At 45.0% G+C, this 22,730-nt stretch overlaps 1 protein-coding gene across 7 annotated transcripts in view; it reads right to left on the bottom strand.

Annotated features, from left to right (window-relative positions):
- Zfh2 (Zn finger homeodomain 2) overlaps positions 1-22,730 on the bottom strand; it is a 326,804-nt gene that overhangs the window by 223,736 nt on the left and 80,338 nt on the right. Inside the window, exon 1 of one of the 7 annotated variants that reach the window (XM_070668240.1) lies at positions 11,277-13,297. The exons of the other annotated variants lie outside the window; for them this stretch is intronic. The gene's annotated coding sequence lies outside the window, so the exon portion shown is untranslated. Of the gene's footprint in view, positions 1-11,276; positions 13,298-22,730 lie in introns of those variants that run through there. 7 annotated transcript variants of the gene reach the window in all.

The raw sequence follows: 22,730 nt of genomic DNA on the forward strand, positions 1-22,730 counted from the left end.
AAAATAATAACCTCTGTTACGTTTTATTAAATAAAATCGTAAGACAAAAAAAATACATTTAAGCGGGACTTTATTTCAGTCAAAATTTGAAATAATTTGAGCTACAAGCTAGTTGCACGAATCCCGAAAAAAAAAAAACGTGTCAATTATACTTTTAATAAAATATAATTAATTCCGTATGCAGTGTATTAAAAAAAAGCAAGATAGTAATATTCGTAAATTATCTTCGAACCGTGAGAGACGTGTACGACACATACTTATCGAATATCAAGAAGATTAAATATTACGGTTCCGTTAAAGATACCCGTTTCGCGACGGCCCCCGCCTACAAATTTTCGTGAATCCCCCGCGAAAAGCGCAGCACCCGTGGCAGTAAAACGTTACACCGGAAGTGGAACGCGGATCTCTGTCGATGCGCTCGATCGATGCCGCGGCTCCGATTAGGGAAGCGCCGTGGATTTTTCCGAACGGCGTAGTCGCGCCTTCATCAAGCACACTCTGCTGTATTACATTAATGATATTGATTCGGAGAAACACAATCAACCCCGAGCCCCTCTGCCTCCGCCGCTATAGACCCACCCCCGACCGACCGCTGTGGCCGCGTGTTACGGCGTACGTGTGCGCTATTTCGCGAGCACGCACGCACGCACACGCGCATCCTCTGCTCTACGTACCTTCATTAGACAGCAGAAACGAACGATTTCTTATTAATATCGGACGAAGGTTGTTTTTCGCTCAACCCTCCGCCTCCCCCTCGCTCTTCCTCTTCTCTCCCTTTCGTATAACCCCTCATTTACACACTAATGCGCCTTCTTATTTTCCACGATGCCTCGTAGATTCATCGTTTGATGCTTAGCCCCGGCGTGCTTGGATCAGCGATTTTGCAGTACAATGAAATAGAAAAACGACATATCGTGGCGTTGCAATTTACGGTAACGTTCCAAATATCCTTAATCTTTTTTTTTTTTTCGGCTCTTAATGTATGATAATGCCTGTGTTTACAGACCGAGGTTTAATGCCCTTACGCGAGGCAGGCGTTTTATCCGCGGAATGGGACTCATGACGGCTTCATGACCGCGCGGACATAACCGGATGCGGGATTGCACAAGTTGATAATTGAGGGGATAATACGATCGGCGCACGAAGATACTTCTTTGCGCGTCGCTAGTTATTCGGCGAAGTGCAGAGCCGCGACGTTATAAGAAATTAATACTATCGTTCGACCGCCGCGATTAATTAACCGGTGCGGTGGTATCAGATACTTTTCGCGTATCAGATTGCTGTAATTGATGTTCCTCCCATCGCCGTTATCGGTAATATATCCTCCGCATCGCGTAAGATGTCTTCCTATGCATATCTTTGCAAAATATCATTTTCATATTTGAAAAAAAAAAAATTCGTTTGCGCGAGGCAACTTTATCAACGACGACGTGCCAACTCCCACCCGCAGTACCTAGCGAATTTAATTGCCGTTCAATATCAATATTTTATGTAACGTTAATTTTAAGTCACGTTTATCTATTCCACGGCGGGAATAATTCACGATCGTCCTATAAAACACCGACGACGTAGCGAACAAATGCCCGGGACATGATATGTTATGCCATGAAAGAACTCGCGTCGCAGGAAACATCTCAATGCAATCTGTAAATGAATCTCTCAAAGTAAATAATAAAGTATCTGGAAGCATCGTAAATCTCGCGCGCCAGTTCGCGTCATAAAACGCGCGTCGTTGCTCCACCTCGTTGCACAAGTGGAGGAGAAAGTTCCCTAAATCAGAGACGCTTGTATATCCCGGCCGAAAAATCGGGCACTCGCCGCCCTCGAAGAATGCGACGTTAAATCGAGGAAGAAGACGCTGCGAAATCAATAGTGACGTAACGTTCGTATTATTGTCCGTTTGCGAAAAAGAAGAAAAAAAAAAAAGAACTGAGATATAATTCAAAATTAACATTTTAAATAAGAACGAGAGGAATATTTATTTTAATATAATATATTAAAAAATAGAAAACTGTGTAATTATTCACAATAAAAAAAAAATTAGCAAAAAAGTGAATAGACTTAAAGCTTTTAAAACTGCTAAATATCAGAATTTACAGTTAAGAGAATATTCATAGAGCTCAGCAGTTAAAGGTCACGGAATTTAATTAAAAAGTTTTATTAATTGCTAATTTAAGCAAAATTTTTGAAAAATTTTTTTGATTGTCCGACAATGTTTCGAAGGCCGCCTACCTCCATTTTTTCTTTCTTTTTTTTCCTTTTCTTTTCTTTTCCACGACGTTTCGAAAGTTGATATCATGGCACGGTCGAGAGAAGCCGGAGATCGCAATGGGCGATTTTAAATACAAATGCATGTGCCGAGGCAAGAGAGCCAGCGTCAGGGGCCAGAGCCCGACAATTCGCGGAACGATTAATCATATTAATTGCACGTAGCCAGGTCCAGCCGCCGTTCGGGGCCCAGCAAAGTTAAGCTGCTTAATTATAAATTGTAATTAGTGTTCGCGCGCGGCCACGTAGCCTCGATTAATTAAAGGAATGTCCCTCCCGTTCCCACCCCTCGACGCCATGGGCTATTAATTATTAATTGCCCAGACGAGCAGCGTGCGTCCAGCTGTCTCGAGCGACACTTCGTTTTCTTTTTCTCTCTTTTAAAGGGCCACGTACGCACGGACTTTTATTCTCAATTGTTCCGATCTCTTTCTTGGTATCTTTCTGCACGTTAAACCAGTTAGAATTTCTAAACTTTGCATTCTATAAATCGTAAGATTTCAATATTCTATCTTATGTAATTTATCGCGCAACACAGAACTTAATATTCTAAAATTTAAAAAGTCTTAAATCTAAAATGTTTAGGATAAAAAATTACAATAAAAAAAAACATCTAAATCTCATAAAGAATTTTCTACAAAAAGATGCAATTATTTTTACGCGCGGGAAGCAATTAACGATCACATTGACACCGTTCGAAATAAAAAAAAATTAACAGCGCTTAAGGGTCCGTCCGGCGAGTCACAATTTCTCGATACCAATTTTCCGAAACTTACGTTTCGAGGAGGGATCGCGAGGCGAAATGTAAAGCTGAGGAATCTCGTATCTCGGATTTCAGGATTGAGAGGGGTTTAATCTAAGTTGATAAACTTTCTCGCGAAAGCACTCCGTAATTTGCGGTGCACGTATTCCTTCGCGCGCTTCGCACACTGATACCGTATCCCCTTCGCACGTGATCTACGATGGCCGTAGCCATAATAATAGGAGGCCGGATCAAAAACGACCAATTAATGACGTACACTTGCCAGTTGAATCTGATGTTCAATTACTCTTGCCCCATTGCGCCGCGCTTCGGGGCCTCGGCGTTGGAACAATGAGGATAAGAACGTGTTCTTAGCTTGGTAATGTTTGACTCCTCCGCTCTCGAAGGTTAATGCGATCGGCTGATGACTTGTTCGAGACACGGTGTAGATTAAAAACCTATATAACTGCGGGCCGACCCGACCTATACAGAAAACGATCTCGAAAGTGATACTATAACGCGGTATCGCTAAGGAATAATTTATCGCAGCTATTGCCGTCTTATTCAACAGACAGGTATTCCGTAAGAATGCTCGATAAGGACGTGTCGAGTCTCACTCTCGCTCCCTTTCTTTCTCTATCATTAAAGAAAATTAAAGGACCAATTTGTAGAGTACCGACGTTGGTATTAGTGAGATAAAAAAGGTTCGTACAAAAGAAATTGTGATTTGGAATGTCAAGTAAAGCATGTTAGCATTAGTGTAATTAATAAAAAAAAGGTCGCATAAAAATATCTTGAGTGTTGCAATTGCAAACGTCGATATTATAAAAAAGAAAAAAAAAAAAAAAAAAAGAATCACAAAACGGCTGCTGGCGTTATCGTCATATTTTAAAACGAGAAATTTGCATATTTAGAGCTTTGTGATTCCCCCAGTATTAAATAATAAATATTATACGAGTCAACGTTTCACGAAACGACATTAAACGTACTTTTAGGCTGTTAACGTCGTTATTATCAAAAAGAAGGCGGACAGATTAACGGGTCGTTTACATCTCGATCGTTTTAGCCCATGTCGAATCGAGCCTCCTTTCTCCCATCAATTAGAAGGATCCGGCCTGGGCGCCGATATCTCGCGATCGCGGTATCCTCGCGCCTACGGCACACGGTGGGAGCCTTCCCGATCTACATTTTGCCGTAAGGACACCTTCGGCATATCGTAAAGACGCGCCGCGCGCGGGTTTAATTACCCGACTCGCGCATAATCGTCGCAAATTAAGGAATTTAAGGAGCGGAACGTCGGCCGGTCTCGACCGCCGATTAATTGGCCGGGTTGATTGCCCACTTGCCGTCGCTAAGCGCTAGATTGTAAACACTCGGCCCGTTAATTGTTCGAGTGTCGCGCAAGTTGTTGCGCTCTCCGAGCCGATAATTAACCCCACTCGTGCAACTATACCGGGTGATACGTGAGGATGCTGCAGCATTTCGGCATTTGACTTTCGAAAGGATTTAACGGAGCAAACGTGTTCCTATAAGCGCAAGCACGAGTGCGTATTAATCATTTTACAAAAAAAGAAATTTGCAAAATATGAAATACTCAATAAAATGTTCAATTACGCGAACTAATAAATTGATAACTTATAAATACTCACAACGTATTTTTTTTTCTTTTTTTTTTTTTAAATTATAAGCTGCAAATAGAGTATCGGATTAAAATTGCCCGCAAAAAGCAGAAATTAAACCGTCTATGACGAAATAAAAGATAAAAACTATCAGAGGCACCTGTAAAAATACATCTTGATGTAACGTTTTAAAATTATGTTTCGCGCATCATCGTTCGAGGTAAAAATAAAACTCGCGGATTCTACGTTAATACAACGGCTATTCTCACGTAAAGTTTATAATCTATGTAATACCAATGAGACGTGCAGGCTGATGTCAACGGTGACATATTTGCATTCACCGGTCGCAATTATAAATATCATTTCTTACGTTTATCGGTTGCATTTGTCGAAAAGCTGTAGTATAATATTTGTTCGCGTGTCAGATGTTTGAATAACTCAATAACGTCGACTAGCGGGACACAATGTAATATCGAAATAATGGGAACGTAAATTTTTTATTGTCATCGAAGTGTATTCGTTCACGTTTGAGCGACACGAAATGATCCGTCTATTCGTAGCGAACTTTTTCGCGTGGACACTATTACGATCCTATTATTTGTGGCCGCCATTTCCTAACCGGAGTCACATTTTTCATCTTTAACGGCGAATTGATAGTTTCGCCATTATCTCGTTTTGCCACGCATTCCGCATTTAATAGCTCTCTATTCGGTTGCGTAATGCATTCGGACTATTATTTGAAGTATTAATAGCGTTCAATTTTCGCTTGGCCAGTCGATGCGGCGCGCCGTTTCGCATTATAAAATCGACCATCGTTTACCCGCGGTTTCTAAGCACCCTCGCTATCACTCGGCCTCATCTCGTAACCGACAATTAAATTTTTTTTTTTATTAAAAAATCGCGCGATGCATTTCTCACCGGCTACGATCATTAAACACTTCCTACTTCCGTCTGTCTATCGCAAATCCACGTTGCCGTAATTTCATAGCACTTCAAGTAGTATCGCTCGCATCTACGTGTGCCCAAATGCCGCCGAATATCGATTCTTCTAGCGTTGAAAGAGAATATCCGCTAGAAATCTCCGGACAATGGGGAGGAAAGCTACGTGCATATCGAAAACACATTATTAAACTCGCGTACAGTATTAACTACGATAGTCCCATGCAGCCGTATCACGGAAAGACATGACGCGCTTTGCACTCTAAACGAGCACGCTCGCATAATCGTTGTACCGCGAAGCCTAGGATCCCGCAATTACGCGACCTCCGTACAGTAATTAAACGTCTCGCAATTGATTTCCTGGTGTACCGAACGAATCGATTATCTCCCCCGACTTCGTTCGCTCGACAATCGAGCCCGGCGTATTCCTGACGAACGATAGCGCCGATGGAAGTTAAAGATCGCCGAACGTTTCGAGGACTATCTGGATTATTTGGAGCGAGGCCGAGGCTGCGAGGCGGGCGAGCGATCCCAGAAAAAGTATTACTCAAACGACGGCGCGATATATCTTGCTCTCTCTCCCTCTCTTCCTTTCTCTCTCTTTCTCTCTTACCGCCTCGTGTTGCGCGCATTATTCATAACGGCGTTAATGAAGCCCGGCACGGGTTTGGCGCGGTGTTAATTGACGAGGAGACGATTACGGCATGTCGCGCGAATACGTCGCTTCGTCAGTCATAATCGTGCGTCATTAGGCTGCTGCATATCGCGAAGAACGGCGGTGGTCATCTCGCGGAGAGAAACGAGAGGCCGTGATACTCGCGCTGTAAATCCATACGAAAATCGTAAAAATCGTCCGGAACTAGAGCGGCAGTCTACAAGCGCATGACATCGCGAGTTCAAGGTTGCACGTCTTTTTTTTTCGTTTTTTTTTTTTTTTTCTTTTTTTAGCTTTGGCCTCCTAAACATTTTTACGTTCTCTGTCGACGACTCCCGCGTCTACGACTCGTGTTCCTGATTACTCGTAAAAGTCGCGACGGCCAATCGTCAGTAAGATCGAAGCCTACTTATCAAACGTTATCGTCGATGATTAAAGCAACGATTTCGACGAGCAGCCTGTTTTCCGAAACGTTAGTCGCCCGTTTTATTCGCGCGCGCGCTTTACTTCTGCCGGCGAGGAAGAAAGAGCGAAGGGGCGAGAAGGCAGAAGAGGAATCGCGAGGTAAAAATAGAAGGTCGGCGGTCACACCGCAAAGCGTCGATCCGTAGACCGCGATTAATTTCGATCGGGGGAAAGAGAAAAAGAAACGGCAAGTCGCGAGGACTGGAATATGAGATTCGCGGGGAAGGGAAGGAAAGGGAGGATATGCCGAGGATGCGGCCGATAATATTTAAAAATAGAGACGAAGCCGCGCACACACGAGGGATATAATAATTCCCGAAATTAAACCGAACCGCTGTACCGTGTAGAAAGTGCTGCTCGCTGGCAAATTCGAAACGTTTCGCAACAGGTGCGGCGGAAATTCGGTACGTCCGCGGCTGAAACTTAAGCCGCGCGTGCTGTATAACACGCCGAGACACTTGTTGCCAACAAGTTGGAAATTTACTGTGTTTTACTATGATAAAAATGATCCATAGCCGGCTTTGAACCGGCATCGGTCAATTAATCCCGAACAACGCGCGCAAGAAATTTGCCAGGGTCCTCTTTATCGTTCTAAAAGAAAAAAAAAACACTTCTAAGCTGTGCACGTGAAAGGTTCTCTATAGATCGAAAGAGATGTATCAAAAAAATGTAATTTATCATATTTAATTGATTGCGTTATCGTATCATTGAGAAAAGTCCCTACGTTTAGCACCGATCGGCATAATTCTTACATACAATCGAACTGAACCATGCAAGTATCCTGCGTAATGACAAAATCGTACGAACAAAACTCGCTGAAAGTGTTATTTAGCAATTCACCATCGGTAAAACGTTAATGAGAGACGTAATGAGAACGTGGGAACGGTTTATCAATCGCGCCGGTCGAGCAACACAAACCTGGCCATAGGAGTATAATTAGTTCTTACGCGATACAAAATAGTCCGTAAGAATGTAATTAGCGCTTTGCGTGCTACAAAGATCGTTCGCGTCGAACGCAAAACGATCTGAGTCGTGTTGCACGTATTGATTTCCATTGATTTCCACAATGTACATGGCGTGCAAATTTTCGAGATAAACCTTTACGTATTTGACACACAGGCTTATCTTATTAACTAAACGCGCCCAGTTTTTTGTTGTAATAAGCGGCTGCGCGTCGGAGATAATTAACGGTTGGAATGCTGGATAATATTCTTGAAAAAAAAAAAAAAAAAAAAAAAAAAAGTACATTTCATCCTGCAAAATACATGCAATTAACTTTCGCGAAAATTAAGAACTACACAACTTAAAGCCGAACCTATTACGTTATTAAATACGTTATTAAATAAACTTTTTCTTTTCTTTTTTAATCTATATATTATGGAAGAAGGTATGTACGTATATTCGATTACGAGTTGCGCGAAGGGAGCAGTAACCGGAGTCACAGAATTTTCTAAATTCACTGAAAGGGCGTCGTGTAATTGCCCTACCGCGACGTTGACCAGCGATCCGACAGCACTAATGGACAACAATTTCTACGAATCTGTTACATTGTAACGATCGCGAGGCGCGGTGCACTTCCGCGCGCGCCGTTCGCGCCTGCTTTCCCACAGGAATCGCTCGCGCATAAAAACCCAAACGACGGAATAATTGCTAGGTCGTTAATTCCCGCCGTAACGCACTTAGCAATAAAATCATTTGCACCCGACCGGGCCCGGCCTCGTCCGTTTATTATGATCCGTAGAAATCGCTTTCTCTCTCTCTCTCTCCTCCTCCGCCGTAACTTTCGGCTGCGCTGCGTTTATCGGTTTTTGCCGGATCACCTGGCATCACGTTTCTTCAAACAACGATCGCTCTCATGGCTTTCGATCGTTCGATTCTACGCCTCTCGCGTCGAGATCTTCCGAGTGCCGCCAGTAAAAAAAAAAAAAAAAAAGACGTCCCGAAGAAAATGAGGTCGCTATTTCGGGTCCCTGTCGGATTACGTATAAAGATGAATGACACATGTGTGTATGTTCGTTATTTCAAATTTTTAAACGTGCAAAAATATCTCTATCGAGACTTAGTTATAAGGAGGTATTTAATGAGTAGATGTCAAATGTATTAATTATATGAATCTTTCTCATTCATTTAATATGGGAAGACAGAATCTGGAAATAACCGCGTGAACTACATTTGAAATATCTTGTATAATCAATAGGCCAATTATTAAGTTAGTTATATACGCGCGCCTAATTATTGTAGGTAATTATAAGAAAGGACTTTCGTTTTCCATTCATCAACGTGTGTGACGTTTCGCGCGACTCGCTTAGCGCGAACGTCTGTTAATCCGAATTTACGAAGAAATCGCAGAAATCGCCATAAACTAATTGCTAATAATTTAAGCACGACTGGCATTCGCAGAAGTCATTAACGCTGTGAGTGATCGCTCATGTTTCGCTGCGTGTAAAAATTTGGTCCCGTTATTCACGGCGACGCGATCGAATTGAGAGTCGCGTTGGCAACGGCAATTAATTTTTCAGTAGTAAATTTACGTTGTACTTAGACGCGTTCGTCAACTGCGCGGTAATTCTAACTTCGCGTCGTTTCTAATTCCACGTTATTTCAAAGCGTGAATATTCATGAATCATAAAAGTCAAGCGTATTCAATTAACCTATGCGACATTTAACCGCGCAAAACAAATATTTTTTTAATGCAACGATTTGTCCCGTGCAGAAATTATTTTAATCCAGGAATAAAATATAATTAATATGAAGTTATATTAAGAGTAGCCTGGACCGATTTTTCGTCGTTGGGTCGAAACGGACGTAATTTTTCAGCTTTAGAATTATACATAATAGTATGTAACGATTATATCCTGCTTTGAGAGGCATCCGCGGCAATTATACTATTGTACAAATTAACGCGTGAGTGCACTATTAGCACCTATTACATAATCATTACAACAATGCCGCGATAGTTCGATGACGCATTCGATTCCGCGGTGCTTAGTTCGTTAAGTGGCGACATGCATTCGGAAACTCAGGTTTATCAGCGTGCACCGCGATAATTTATTGTTCTTCCCTTCGAAATTACGCAACCAGCCAGGCAAGCAACCGAGCCTCGTGAAAACGTCTCTGCCGGACGTGCGTACTTTAATTAAACGCCGCTTCCGGTCTGTCATTAACTCGCTCGCTTACCGGCCGACGACGATTAGAGCGCGACATTCGCGCGAGAACACGCAATGCTGCCAGATTCGAGTTTCGTATTTTTTTTTCTTTTTCTTTTTTTTTTCTTTTCGTTTTGTCTAATTGTCAGAACATAATAAACGTTATTAATTACGAAAGCTTGGAAAGTCAAGAGCCGCCTAGGAAACTTTTTGGCGGCGAAGAATGGCCTACTAATCACAATTTTTTTTACGTTTTCAATAGTAGCAACGAAATACTTTTATTTTTATTTTTTTTTCAATTTATATCTTTGAGAAGTTACGTCTTGTGTTTTATTAAAAAAACAACGATATGTTTCGCGCGTGAAAAGTGAAAAGGGAATAAGCTGCAGCGTGATTTTCTTATTGACCGATTTGCCGTTGTATAACGCGATACTTTTTGCGTTGTTTATTTCTACATTATGCACAAATTATTCTGGATGGTCTTTACCGCAGTTAATGCACTATGGACGTTTCTGGCAGCTACTGGTGACACTAATGCCAACGCCACGTTGGCACGAGAATGCATTCGCGCTGTTCATTCAAAGAGCGGATGATAAGCGGAATCGGCAGAAGTGAGAAAAAAAAAGATTCTCTGTGTTGTTCGAGTGGAGTCATGGTTTACACGATTTCGCGATAAAAATTGCGGTCTTTTTTGTTTTTCTTTTAGCGGAAAGGATAAAGCGGCAGAGATGCGTTTTACGATAATACTTTTATTTTGTTGTGGAAAAAGTTGTCTTTTATTGCCTGAAAATGTGAAATATTCTGTCCTTTTATCTACCGATTTATTTTCGTTTCAATTGTATAGTCACCGAGTTTATGAGTGCTGCACCCATCACTTTGCGAGTCATTAATAACCGTCGATGTAAACGCCAATTTCAGCGGCGTTTATCGTCGACGGAACTCCGTTGCGTCTTAAATTGTTTATTCCTTCGTTTCGAGGGAGGAATGGTGCATTGCGCGATATCGTCCTAATTATAGCGTTGCGATCGATAAAAAGTATCGGGCACTTTTTCGAGCGAAATATGTTTTTCGGTCATTCTCGCGGCTAGTTTTCGCGGTTTCCTTGGATTAGTCGGTTAAATTGGAGCGACCTCAATTTGTAATATACATTCAGCGCTATCTTGATCATTTTACGTCTTGATTTTTCTCATTCAATTAAAACGTCTCGAAAGAATGGAACGGAATTAGATTTGAAACTAAAATCGAATCCAACATTTAGTTCAATTTATTCGCCTCAAGGTTTACGCGATTTGTTTTTCTTTGCTGATATTTCTAAAAGTGGAAGAGTCGTATCTATGTGTGTGTGCATTCGTGCGGTATGTTTGATTTGTGTATTAATTATTGAGATTATTAAACGCTCTACAAAAGACAGAAATTTATAGAAACGTATTTATCTTGCTCACCTCAGAAGGAGTGTATCGCGAAAATATCGAAATCCCAAGAGGAAAGGGCGACATGCTAGAGACACGAATCCAACTTGATCCAAGTTCCGACAGTCTTTAAATGCCCGCTACGCCTTGCTCTCTTTCTCTCGTGGCCGGAGTTTCTCGTTACTTCCTCGAAGCACGCACCACCTTTTTACTTTTGTCCTACCTCTAATTGTCACCGACGAGTTCGTCGAGTCACTGACGCGCTCCTTGACGTACCATCGTCGCAATTAATTTCGGATAATGCGTATTTGCCAACGCGATTCTTCTTCTTCGCGAGAACTCCCTAACGTTCGCCAGACTTCGCGGATCTCAATTGTCACGTGGACCGGAACTTCGCGTCAACGTCCCGCGACGCCTGCGAGATCCTAACAAAGTGTTCGTTCCAGACACGTGCCCGGCGAAAAATCACTGGCGACCTTTAATCACCGGTACGAGCGTTCGTCGCATTTTTTAATTTCACCGTGAAAACTTGCGCGCGAATACGCGTTTAAAGCCGCGCAAAAACTCGCGATAGGTTTCTCGCGCACGTTTATTTCAGCACCGTGCGATTATATCGTCCCGAGTATCAATCGGCGATCACGAAACACGAATTAGACTCGAAGCGAACGGCACGTTCACGAGAATAGCACCGTGCCGACCCAGGTCTCATCCCGCGATCTTCGATTACCCTCGCCGAATCGATCTTCCATCTTCGCCGGAAACTCGTAGCGCGAGGTTCACTTCCGGTTGCGTCAAGCGCCGACGCCGGGCGCGCGTCTTCGTGCCCCGTTCGAAATGTCAAACACACACGGGGAACGTGCGTAACGTTACCCTAGGTTGCGATCAATCACTCACGTGGCGAGTGTTACGTCAACGTGTCGATCTTTTCGGACCGTGTCGAAATTCGATGGCAACTAAATAAATCGACGACGTTAAATTCGCGTCTGCACACTTCGTCTCGGCTTTAAACTTTCAGACTCGGTTAAAAAGCGCCGACTGGCAGAACCGGCCACTCGCTTAAATATCTGTACACGAATATCATATAAATATGCTAAAGTTTAGTATAGCAAAGCGGGTGGGAGCGCGAGAATAGTTCGACTCGGTCTCTCGGAACGCGCAAATGCTCGAGATTACTCTTAATAATCCTCAGGATTAACCGGCGTATCGAAGTCTCTAAAGACACAACTCCGCCTTTCTATCACGAACGTGACTCGGCAGGTAATCGGAGTCACGTGAGTTTAAACGATATGTTCGGTAAGTTCCTCTCGCGATCACACGGTCCGCTTCAACGGGAACGTCGCGAGGTCTTCATTAAACACGATTTCCCTCTTTCTCATCGTCAAGCGGAGGATCCGCGGTGCTTCGAAATAACGTGATCTTCCCGATCGAAATGGTGAACCGAGCTACGGCGTTATTCCTCATCTGAAAGTTTCTTCGAGCGATTTCATTGCGTTCTCCAAGTCCGCGCGCGTCTGGTGCCGCGCACTGGGACACTTCCGGATCACAGGTGCCTTCCGCGGCCCATGACGTCCCTCGGCAGGGAACGGCAACCGTAAAGATTCCGCACGATTCTGATAATGTTCCCGCGAGTTCTCCGAAAGATTGAGGATTTCGCGCGCGCTACTCTGCCTCGCGATGCTGCACCCGACTCACGTGGCGACCCGGTCTGAACCCTGTCGGCGGTGACCACTTCCTCGGACAGTCGGACCAATCGGCTGCGCGCCAGAACGCCGCGAGCTAGAATCGTGGGTCCTCGTCCGCGATCGGGCACGGTCGGTAGCCGCTTGTCTCCGTCGCACTCACGCGTTATCACGCGCGTGTACGTGCGTGCGTGTGCCGCGTGGTCGGCGGCGGCGGTGGCTGAGCACCAACGTCCGTAACCACTTTCCGAACTGGTCTCGGGGACAGCCGCGAGAACGGATCGCGGTGACGCCTACGACCAGGACGTCCAGGACTGACCGTAGTCCTGGTACCGCTTCTTTCGATCTCCGCACGCATGAAAGTACGCGCTGTCTCGCATCGAGCGTGCGCCTCGTCCAGCGTCCGACACGATACTACCTCTCTCCCCTTCCTCTGTCTTTCTCGCTCTCCCTACGCCCCCTCCACCGGCGCCTCCACTCGCTCCGTCTCCCTCTGGTCGCGATCACCCGCGCGCGGGTAGGGAGGAGACGTGGGGAGAGAACTACTCTCTGGTAGCCGCTCATTAAACGCCGCGGTGACGTCAGGAGCAATGATACTATCGAAATCCGCGAGAGAGAAAGAGAAGCGCGACGTCCGTTCGCGCCTCTCGCCGCGTAATTGATCCCAGCATGCGCGATCATGATTGATGAAAGATATAGCCGAGGCTTGGGCTTGAAAATTTCACGAAACCGCGTCGGGAGCGGCGCGAAGGCGGACGCAGACCTACCGCGGCATTCGAATAACGCTTCCACCCTGCTTTCAATTATTAAACGCGGTGGTATTATTAAATGTAGAGAGCGTTACGAAACAAGCTCAACGCGAGAGTGCAAAGAGTTAACGTAGTCATCTTCGCTGAAATTACACGCGTACTTGTCTCGATTTTATTTCACGGCGATTATTATTTTTGGCATGATCGTCTGGCTTGTTTCGAAGTAAAATTATATCGAATAAAGCGCCTCGTGACATAACGCTGTTCGCGCCGTTTCTAATAGAACCGCGAGGTGATGCTGGCTCACAATTAGTAGAAAGAAATCTTTGCAGACATGTTTTTATCTCCTCTTTCTCCCGTAATTGAACATTCACGTGTTTTTTTTTTTCGCACGTATCTTTTTACAATTATTAGCGTACAGTCTGTCAAAAATTTATCAGCAGACAATCTCGGCGTCGCATGCCGCTTGCAAAACAAACGCTTTAATGACGTCAGAAATCCCCGTTCTGTACGGCAATATTCACACAGGCAAACAATCTAATTGACATAGTTGCACAGCAGAACTTTGTAACAGTTAGCTATTGATCATCCATGAACGAGCGAAGTGGAGGGAAAGGTCATCGATTGCTTATGCGTCCCGAGATGAAGCGTAAAAGTTCGTAAAAGGAACAAAGTAGTTCGCACACAATTTCTAGAATCTCTCGTTAAACGGGAGAACTTTACCGCGCTGTGGAACATTAGTTGAATTTCCGAGGCAAGAACAGACTCTCGAAAAATATATGAAAGTGCAGTCGGTAAACATTCCCTGATAAAATTATCGCGGCCATTGTGTTTTGCCGAAATTTCAGTGACCCTCTTTCGTAACTTTTTTATCGAGTTAAATTAAAAAAAAAATATATATAGATATATAGATATACATATGTATTTATTCGAACTTGAAATAGTTGTTCGTCAATCACGATCGCACACGCCTGGGATCGATTGCGCAGCATCCAAAGGACGTTATCGTCGTGGCATTCTTCAGATAACCGTAAAGTACCTTTTAAGAAGTTCAGAAACATTCCGGGCGAGATAAAGACCAAAAAAAAAAAAATAAAAAAAAAAAAAAAAATAAAAAAAAGAATTGTGCAAAGAAATGAGAAAAATGCGAGGATAATTTTGACATTAACGTGCGGGAGGCCTGATACACGTCGCCGGTGGAATCACGTGGACGACATTAGCGATAGGAAGTGCAGTTTTAATTCGCGGAAGAAACGTCAGGGAAGCGCGCCGATTGCCGCGCGAGCGGAGAGCGAGCCGTGGAGAGGATGTCGCGGTGGGTGGTCCGTCTAAAACGTCCGTAGCTACTTGGAAATGGATTTTGCCGCGCTCGCGACGTCCACCGCTATTTAAAGATGAGGTGTACAAGCCGAGACTGTATTCTTTTCCCTCCTCGCCTGCGAACCGCGCAGCTTGTCCGTCTCCCTTCAGCACGTGACTGCGGCCAGTGGAAAACGCCGTGAGTGCAAAGACACCTTTCACGCGATACCATCGTCGGCGGTAATCACCGGGGCGAAAGGTCCCGGCACTTAAGGCTCGGGGTTTCGTCCGCGGGTTTTGTAATGAGAGGCGCGGCGGCGTTGTGTATTTATTTTCAATAAACGCACTGACGCGTCCGGCGCGGATCGAAACGAGTTAGGCCTCGCGAGCGCGTGAATGTAGATGTTAACGACGAGTATCCTCCTCTTTCTCTCCCGATTCACGATTACGGATAATATTATTATTGTCGAGCGTGGCACCGCGAAGAAGAATCGGCCGAGAGGAGACGCGGACTCGCCGCCAAGGGTCCACCCGACGCGGCGCCTTTTCTTTATTCGCTCAAATTTGTGAACTTGCACACAGATACCGCACGGCGCGCGCTCGTTGAGCCTATCCTGCTATCCGTTTGTAAGCGCCAAGTGCACTCACAACTGAAACCTCCGGGGCTTTGTTAGATGGTTTTCTTTACGGATCAAATTCGATTATTTGCGTCGATGCAATCCTCGTGCTTTATGCAACGGGATCGATTGTACCGAGAAAGATATCTTTTATGCGAGATAAGAGATTACTTCTATAGCGAGGTGTCATATGCCGCGATAGCAATAACATTTGTCCGCGATGAATTTTTTAGCTGGAGACACAGCGCGCGTTAATATTTAAACGCGCCAAGTATTACGCGTGACTGTCCGCGTAAATTATGAAGACATTTATTCCAGGAGAGCAATAATTCGTTATTTTCGAAAGGCAATTTGATATTTATTTTTGGCTCCGATCATCATCGGGGATCCTTCCGAACCGAAATAATGATATGTACGACGAATCGAATTTGGCAACGGACGACCCGGCATAAAGTCGACATTTATAGGAGCTTACGTTAACGTGACGTAAGTGCAGCCGGCGGTCCAGGCGGGCTGACACCGCGTTAAGTTATAATAACGCGTAACGGATACCGTAAGCGCGGCTTTCGCGGAGTCTCGTTAGGTGCAACGATACACACGTAGGCACGGCGCGCTTTCACCGGAAAGTATTATCAATGAGTTCACGTCTAAAGACGGAACGTGCGCGGCTTGAAATATCCGGCGCTCGCGGTGCTAAAGCTCGCGCGAGTCGACGCGATAATTATTGCGGATCACCCGCCTACCAGCCAAGCCGCAATCCGTATTTAATTGGCGGATAACCGTTTTAAATAAGCGAGGCATTCTCAGCGGGGACAAGTGGCCGGTAAGTTCGGATTAAAGTGGGTCGACCGGTGCGCAGCCGAGAATGCCGTGGATTAGGAAAGACGCGCTGAAATTATCCTTAACGTTTTCTCATCGGCACCGTCGCGCCGTGTCGTTCGCGATTCACGGCGAACCATATGCCACGACAGGAAATTATCTGCGAACCGGCCACCACGCGCGAGAGCAGTTCGCCATCCGAAAATAGCTGACGTTTTCCTCCGCGGATACGCTGAATTTCAGAAACAATCGTAAAGCCGCGAACGAACGTGATTCGAAATTGTCTCTTGATACCGGCGGGAAGTAGGATATTGAACAATTTATGAAAGAATGAATAGGAATAAGATCGCACGTGGAGTTTAACGTATTAATATACGGTATCGAATATACGACGGGTTCCCAGCCCGTATAGGTAATATTAAATTAATAATACTTATATTACATTAAGTGAAATATTAAGAAAGTCACTGATCCGCGGGAGTGACCCGTTTTCGGCGCTGCTTCTTTAGAACGCACACGCTTCCACGAAAAGCGTACAATCGATAAATCCAATCGCGGTGGGCTTTAATAAGTTGCAACACATGAATAGTGCAGCGCGATGCCCGGCTCGTAAAAGATCTCGCGAGAAATCGCTTCGCGCACCGACGCTTCCAAACATAGCAGGCCTACAGCTAGACCAAAGGTGAGCCTCGACACGCTGGCAAATGCTCGAAAGTTTAACAATCGCTTCTTGTCAATTAGCATCACGCGGCGCGGCGTGATTTATCGCGGAACCGGTTGGACTATCGGGCGCCTTACGTTGTGTCTTACGCGGTTATTTCAAACACACGGCGCCCGGCATTACAAAAGCGGCCGATTAATTAAAGTCGAAACATCCGCGCCTCGAAATAGAGAGCCCCCGACACACGGCGTCCCAAATACGCGCGCGCGCACGTTCCGGTATCGCCGCAGTAATTATTTTGGATAAATTGTGCACCACCTACGCCCAGCAGGCGCAACGGTCCGCGCAGCAGCTCGCCGCCGCAGTCGAAGCGCGGAGAAGCATTTGTGACCCCGAAATAGCACGCGGCCGCACACGTATTGCCCCGGTACACGCTACACTTCGCATTGTTTTTCTTAGACCGCAAGGTCGGTGGCGGCGTCCAGGACACGTTGTCACCGACGAACGCACGTTCTCGCTGAGCCGCTCCCGTAAAAAAAAAAAGAAAACGACCCCCGTATACTAAAATTAAATTGCAATTAATATTTTCGAGTGTCTCGCGTCGCGGTACTTCGAAAGAAGCCGAGGCCGCGGTTCGACGGGGACTCGCGCGGAGTGCGAATCCAAAAGTATCGAAGGCACGCTCTCCTCGATACTCCGCGAGTACGCTTCTCTTCCGCTGTTCCCCTCCACCCCACCTGATGTCATTAGCACACTCGAGTTCCCGCTAGAGACGCCTTGCCGCGGCACCAAGATAGCTCCAAGTCGCGAAGGGAAAACGGTAAAATGTGTTTACTCAAGTGTTCATTAGTACTCGCGGCATAGGCGACTATTTGGCGGGCTCAACTATAATTAGTTAACGACATCCACGGGCGATCTTGAAGCCGAGCTCCACTTTAGCCGGCGTCGATTCGGGCCGCGCAGCGCGCTCGCGCGATTCACGGCGGAAATGATTATCATATAGAATCGCGAGGGAGATATTACGCGAGACGGACGGATCGGGAGGTCCAAGAAGGACGATTAACGACGATCATTAGCCAGCGGAGAAGCGGAGGACGGAATGAAACTACGGAGGGAGAACGAAGCGGCGGAGGCTGAGGCTGTTTCGTCGACGAGTAATTTGATCGAACGGGTCGAATTAGCGACAGAGCGAAAACTCGTCTAAGGAGCGCGCGTAAGAGAAGAGAAGATGACCCTCCCACCACCTTCTTCTCCGGGCTCTCTCTCTGTCTCTCTTTCCACCCATACGCTATAAACGTACGGCTCAGAATTAGCGTGGCCGGCACATGCTAAACATTCAATAAAGCGCTCGAAAGCCGTCCGGGATAATCGTAATCATAAATAATCGGAGGGCCTAAATATACGTCGGAGCTCGCGGTAATGCGCTCTCGCGAGGCCTATTCCTCTCTTTCTCTCTTTCTTCCTTCTTCTTTCTCGAGTACCAACTGCCGTCCGCGAACCGTTAACGCGTATGGAAATCGGCCACTACCGGGCGATCGCTCGTTTCCTCTGCTTTTGCATTTCTTTTTTTTTCCCCTCGTCCATTCCTGCGTTTCTGTTTCCGCAAGGCTTTTCCCCGACGTCGCTCCCGCGCCGCGCCTCTCGCAAATAAAAAAAAAAAAAAAAAAGAAAAAAAAGGGAAGATAATGGTCCGCCGTGTGCGTTTTGCGTAATGAATCGGTCGTCATTAGCATATAGATGCCACGGCTGGGCCGGATAACCGGATGACGAAGAGACGACCGGGATGGAATTGTATCGGGTTACAAACGCGCATTACCGTCGCCGCGATCGACTCGAAATTAAGCTACGAGACGTAAGGCAGATGTCGGGACACCTGACTCTTTTTAAATCGCGTCCTCAAACACGACCAATCTCCGCAATCTGAATTAATTAATAGCGAATTAAAATTTGAATATCTTTCAATACCGCTCGATACAGTTTAATTCAAAAACTTTATCACGCGTGCGTTTGAGTTACAAAAATAAAAATTGAGATTGATATAATTTTGGTAAAAAAAAAAAAAAAAAAAAGAGGAGAAAGAAAAGCATTGACTCTTCATAAGTTTTCGGAAGAGATTAGGAAATGATCACGATTTGTGTCGGTTGCCTGTCGAGCAAGTACGTGCTAGTAGGTACAAACGGAGAAGATAAATGCAATGGACTACCGCAACAAATTCAATACCGAGCTCTCTTCAAAGAATGGCACTGCGCCCATGGTTAACGACGGCTTGTCGCATCGGCGCTTCAAGTTATTAAGAACAAAATGTACGATAAGTAAGCGTGTCTACGATCATCATTAGTGCGCAATAATGATTAATGGTTAAGTTTAACGTGTACTTCGCGAGTACAACACAACGTCGCGTCAGGGCTCCTCGTGCAAACGGACATATGGTCGACTGGCTCGACCGATTAGACACATTTGCATCACAATGCTGAAGTGTACCAACCGCACAGTCCACGGTCCGTTCATTCTGTTCTCTCTCTCTCTCTCTGTCTGTCTCTTTTTGTCGCCCGATCCGTACTTTTTTTCTCGTGTGCGTATATTCATTATAAAGCGAAAAGAAAAGCACGTAGATAGCTTTGGAAAACAGTTAACAAGTAATGTGGGAAAAAAAAGACTTGAATTTTTAACAATATCTTTCGTTCAGAACAAAAAGACGAAGAAAAAGGATTTAAATCGCCAAACACTTCTATTGTACAAACCTTCGTGAGATGACAAAAATTCAATTATTTTAATAAAGTTTTTTAAATTAACGTAAACATTTAAGATAATCCCGTGTCTGTTCGACTAATTAATTCGATTGTTAAAAAAGCAATTTGATTATTCGAAATGAGAAATCAAGAGTTATTATAACACCGGCAAATAAGTCGTCAATAATTTTTCAATAATTACGAATAAATTGATTGGAAATTATCGGGAACCCTTAAGCTAAGACTAAAACTTTAATTAAGGATTGCAACAAGATTACGAAACTGGCTCTATATTATTTGCAGCCCTGGAATTTCATGACGAGCGGCCACGCGCGCGCGAGAGAGCTGCAGTTTTTCAGAAATTACACGTCCGGTCACGCTATGGTTATTCTGATCGCCGAGCATTATCCAACGCGTGTCCGCATTGCGTCAATGACTCCATCATTCTAGCCAGCTGAAATTCTTATAATCACGTAAGTGAATGTGTTGCAGTTAATTACCAAGGCTGCGTTCCCTTTTTGCGCAAATGTATTGGGATAATGATCGCTTTGATGTATAAAGATAATTTTAAAAAGAGTGGAAATAATGACAAGTCCCCGCGAGCCATGATAACAATAAGGCCTAATCATGCGATTGGAACGTCGTGATATTTTGCGCGAACGTAACGCGAGAAATCGGTAATACTAATCATGGATGTACGCAAGTATTAAAATATGTTTTTTTTTTTAATTACATGCTTTTGTATTTAAACGATTAATTTTAGAAACACGTAAATATCGTATCTTCTATATTTAACGGTGCAGAATACGATAATAGTTAAATACCGTCATCATTTTTACAAGACTCGACGAGATTAAATCCAAAATAGCTAAAAAAAAAAAAAGAACAAGAAAAAAAAACAGCATCTAATCACGTACGTAACGAGTACAGCAGATATGCAAAAAATATCGCAATTTCTTCTATTTCGATGGTGCGATTTAACACGATTATATTCGTGCGCGGTTGATTCGATTTCGAATAAATGAGACACGACGAGACAATATCACGCGAACCAGAACCGGCGTAACTAATGAAGACGAGATAAGAATTACACGCAGCATCGACTATTCGTTTGTACCGCTTATTGAAAATCGATTCGACGAAACCTGCGATTTTCAAGTAACATACGTGTCTTCAGCTATCCGCTATTCATATATCCGATCTAACAATATCAAAATTAAACTTTCTTTTCGCGCGAGCCAGCTTTCTTGCGAAATTTTCCTTCGCGTTTTCTTATATCGCAATTAATCCAGGCTGAAACTCTCCTTCCGCGAGTTAGTCAAGTTGCCGTATAGGTCCGTCCGGATTACCCAGAAGTCGCTCCGCCGTCGTCGGCATCGATTACACCGCCTATAAAAGTGACGACGGAAACGTTCCATTCCCTCTTACCACGCGAGGAAGAAATCGCTGGGGGAGGAAGGGGGCAGATTGGGGGGAGGGAGGGAAGGGAGGAAGGCAGGCAGGCCGCGCCGGTCGGCCGGTCGACCGACCGATAGGGCTAACCTCGAGTTAGAAATTAATTAGAAAAGTGCGGAGCGAGAGAGAGCGAGAGAACGGGCAGGCCGCGGGGATGCGCGGGGTTCGTCAGGCAATCAACGAGCAGATGAATTAATGGCCGCGCCAACTACCCCTCCGAGATACCCTTCTGGATACGTTTCTACCCGAGAAGTAGATTCTTATAAGCATCGGCGGCCGCTGTACGGCGATCGACGTTTCCATCCCTTCGGTCTATCACGCGCACACAAACGCCGCGCTCACGTACATAGTTACGCACACGCGGGGGAGAGAGATGTACGGTTCACTCGCACGTATAGCCGCGCTGGCGTTATCAACTCACGGCTGGGTGCGAGGGGGAGGGAGTGCAACATCCCCGAATCTATCGGGCCGATTTTCCGCTCGGCAAGTTCTTCTTCTCGCCGGTGAAAACAATAGCGGGTTGCGAGAGCGGGACGAGCGCACTTGGCCAAGTACGAGATGATTAAAGTGCTACCGCGCGCTGAGGGAGAGAGGTGGGGGGGAAAAAAAAAACCCCGGGATACGTCGTCCGTGCCGCGTGTATGGCCACAACGGCACATTCGGTTATTTTCTTGATTATCCGTCAGTGGATAGCTTTGTGCCTCCACACGAAATGCTCTTCCGAGAAAAGACACGTTCCACGTCCGCGCATTAAGAAACTGAGGAAAGAATATCGTACCGCTCTTACATTACTAATGAGCTAACGTAATTACGTGGAAATGGTAATTATAATAAAAGAGGCAGATATTATTTAGTCAACGGTTTCGCGTACGTAAACTCATTCGGTATTCCGTTCGCGTAATTAACGTTTAGAACAGTTAATTTAATAATTAACGTTTGACCTGATTCGACTGAAGTGTATTCGATTAATTTTTTAGATGTAAACGCTTCTCGCGAGTCGCCAGAATTATAGAAATTAGCGGTTCGCCGGTGTCGCCGTTAAAAAGTTTAACCGGGAATATGTTACTCCAGCAGTTGTCGAATCGTTAATAAAATATAGAGCAGGCTCAAGCTGATAATAGAGGAGTAGACGTAGAATTCAAGGGTGAGACGGAGATTAGCACACCTGTACGAGCAACGTGAACGTTATAAGTGTCGGTTATGCGGCATACGCGATGCAATTGGATGGAGGGTTAATGCTCGCGAGGTCCGTCAATATTTCATGGGTAATTTCTCCCCTCGGGAGAGGCAGTGCCACGAGTCCGGAAACTATTGTGCGAAAGTAGGAGCAACCGAATCCTCGCATGTCCTGCGCCGGTCACCCTTCGTGTCGCACCGGCTCAGGGCGCTTAATACATTGTCAAGTAACGTCCGAATGCGTTTAATGTGATCCCATAGACAACGTTAGAGAACCTTGTCCTTCCGTTTCGACGCCTCAAA

The sequence above is a fragment of the Cardiocondyla obscurior genome, linkage group LG17 (assembly GCF_019399895.1).
Source record: "Cardiocondyla obscurior isolate alpha-2009 linkage group LG17, Cobs3.1, whole genome shotgun sequence".
Classification (NCBI taxonomy): domain Eukaryota; kingdom Metazoa; phylum Arthropoda; class Insecta; order Hymenoptera; family Formicidae; genus Cardiocondyla; species Cardiocondyla obscurior.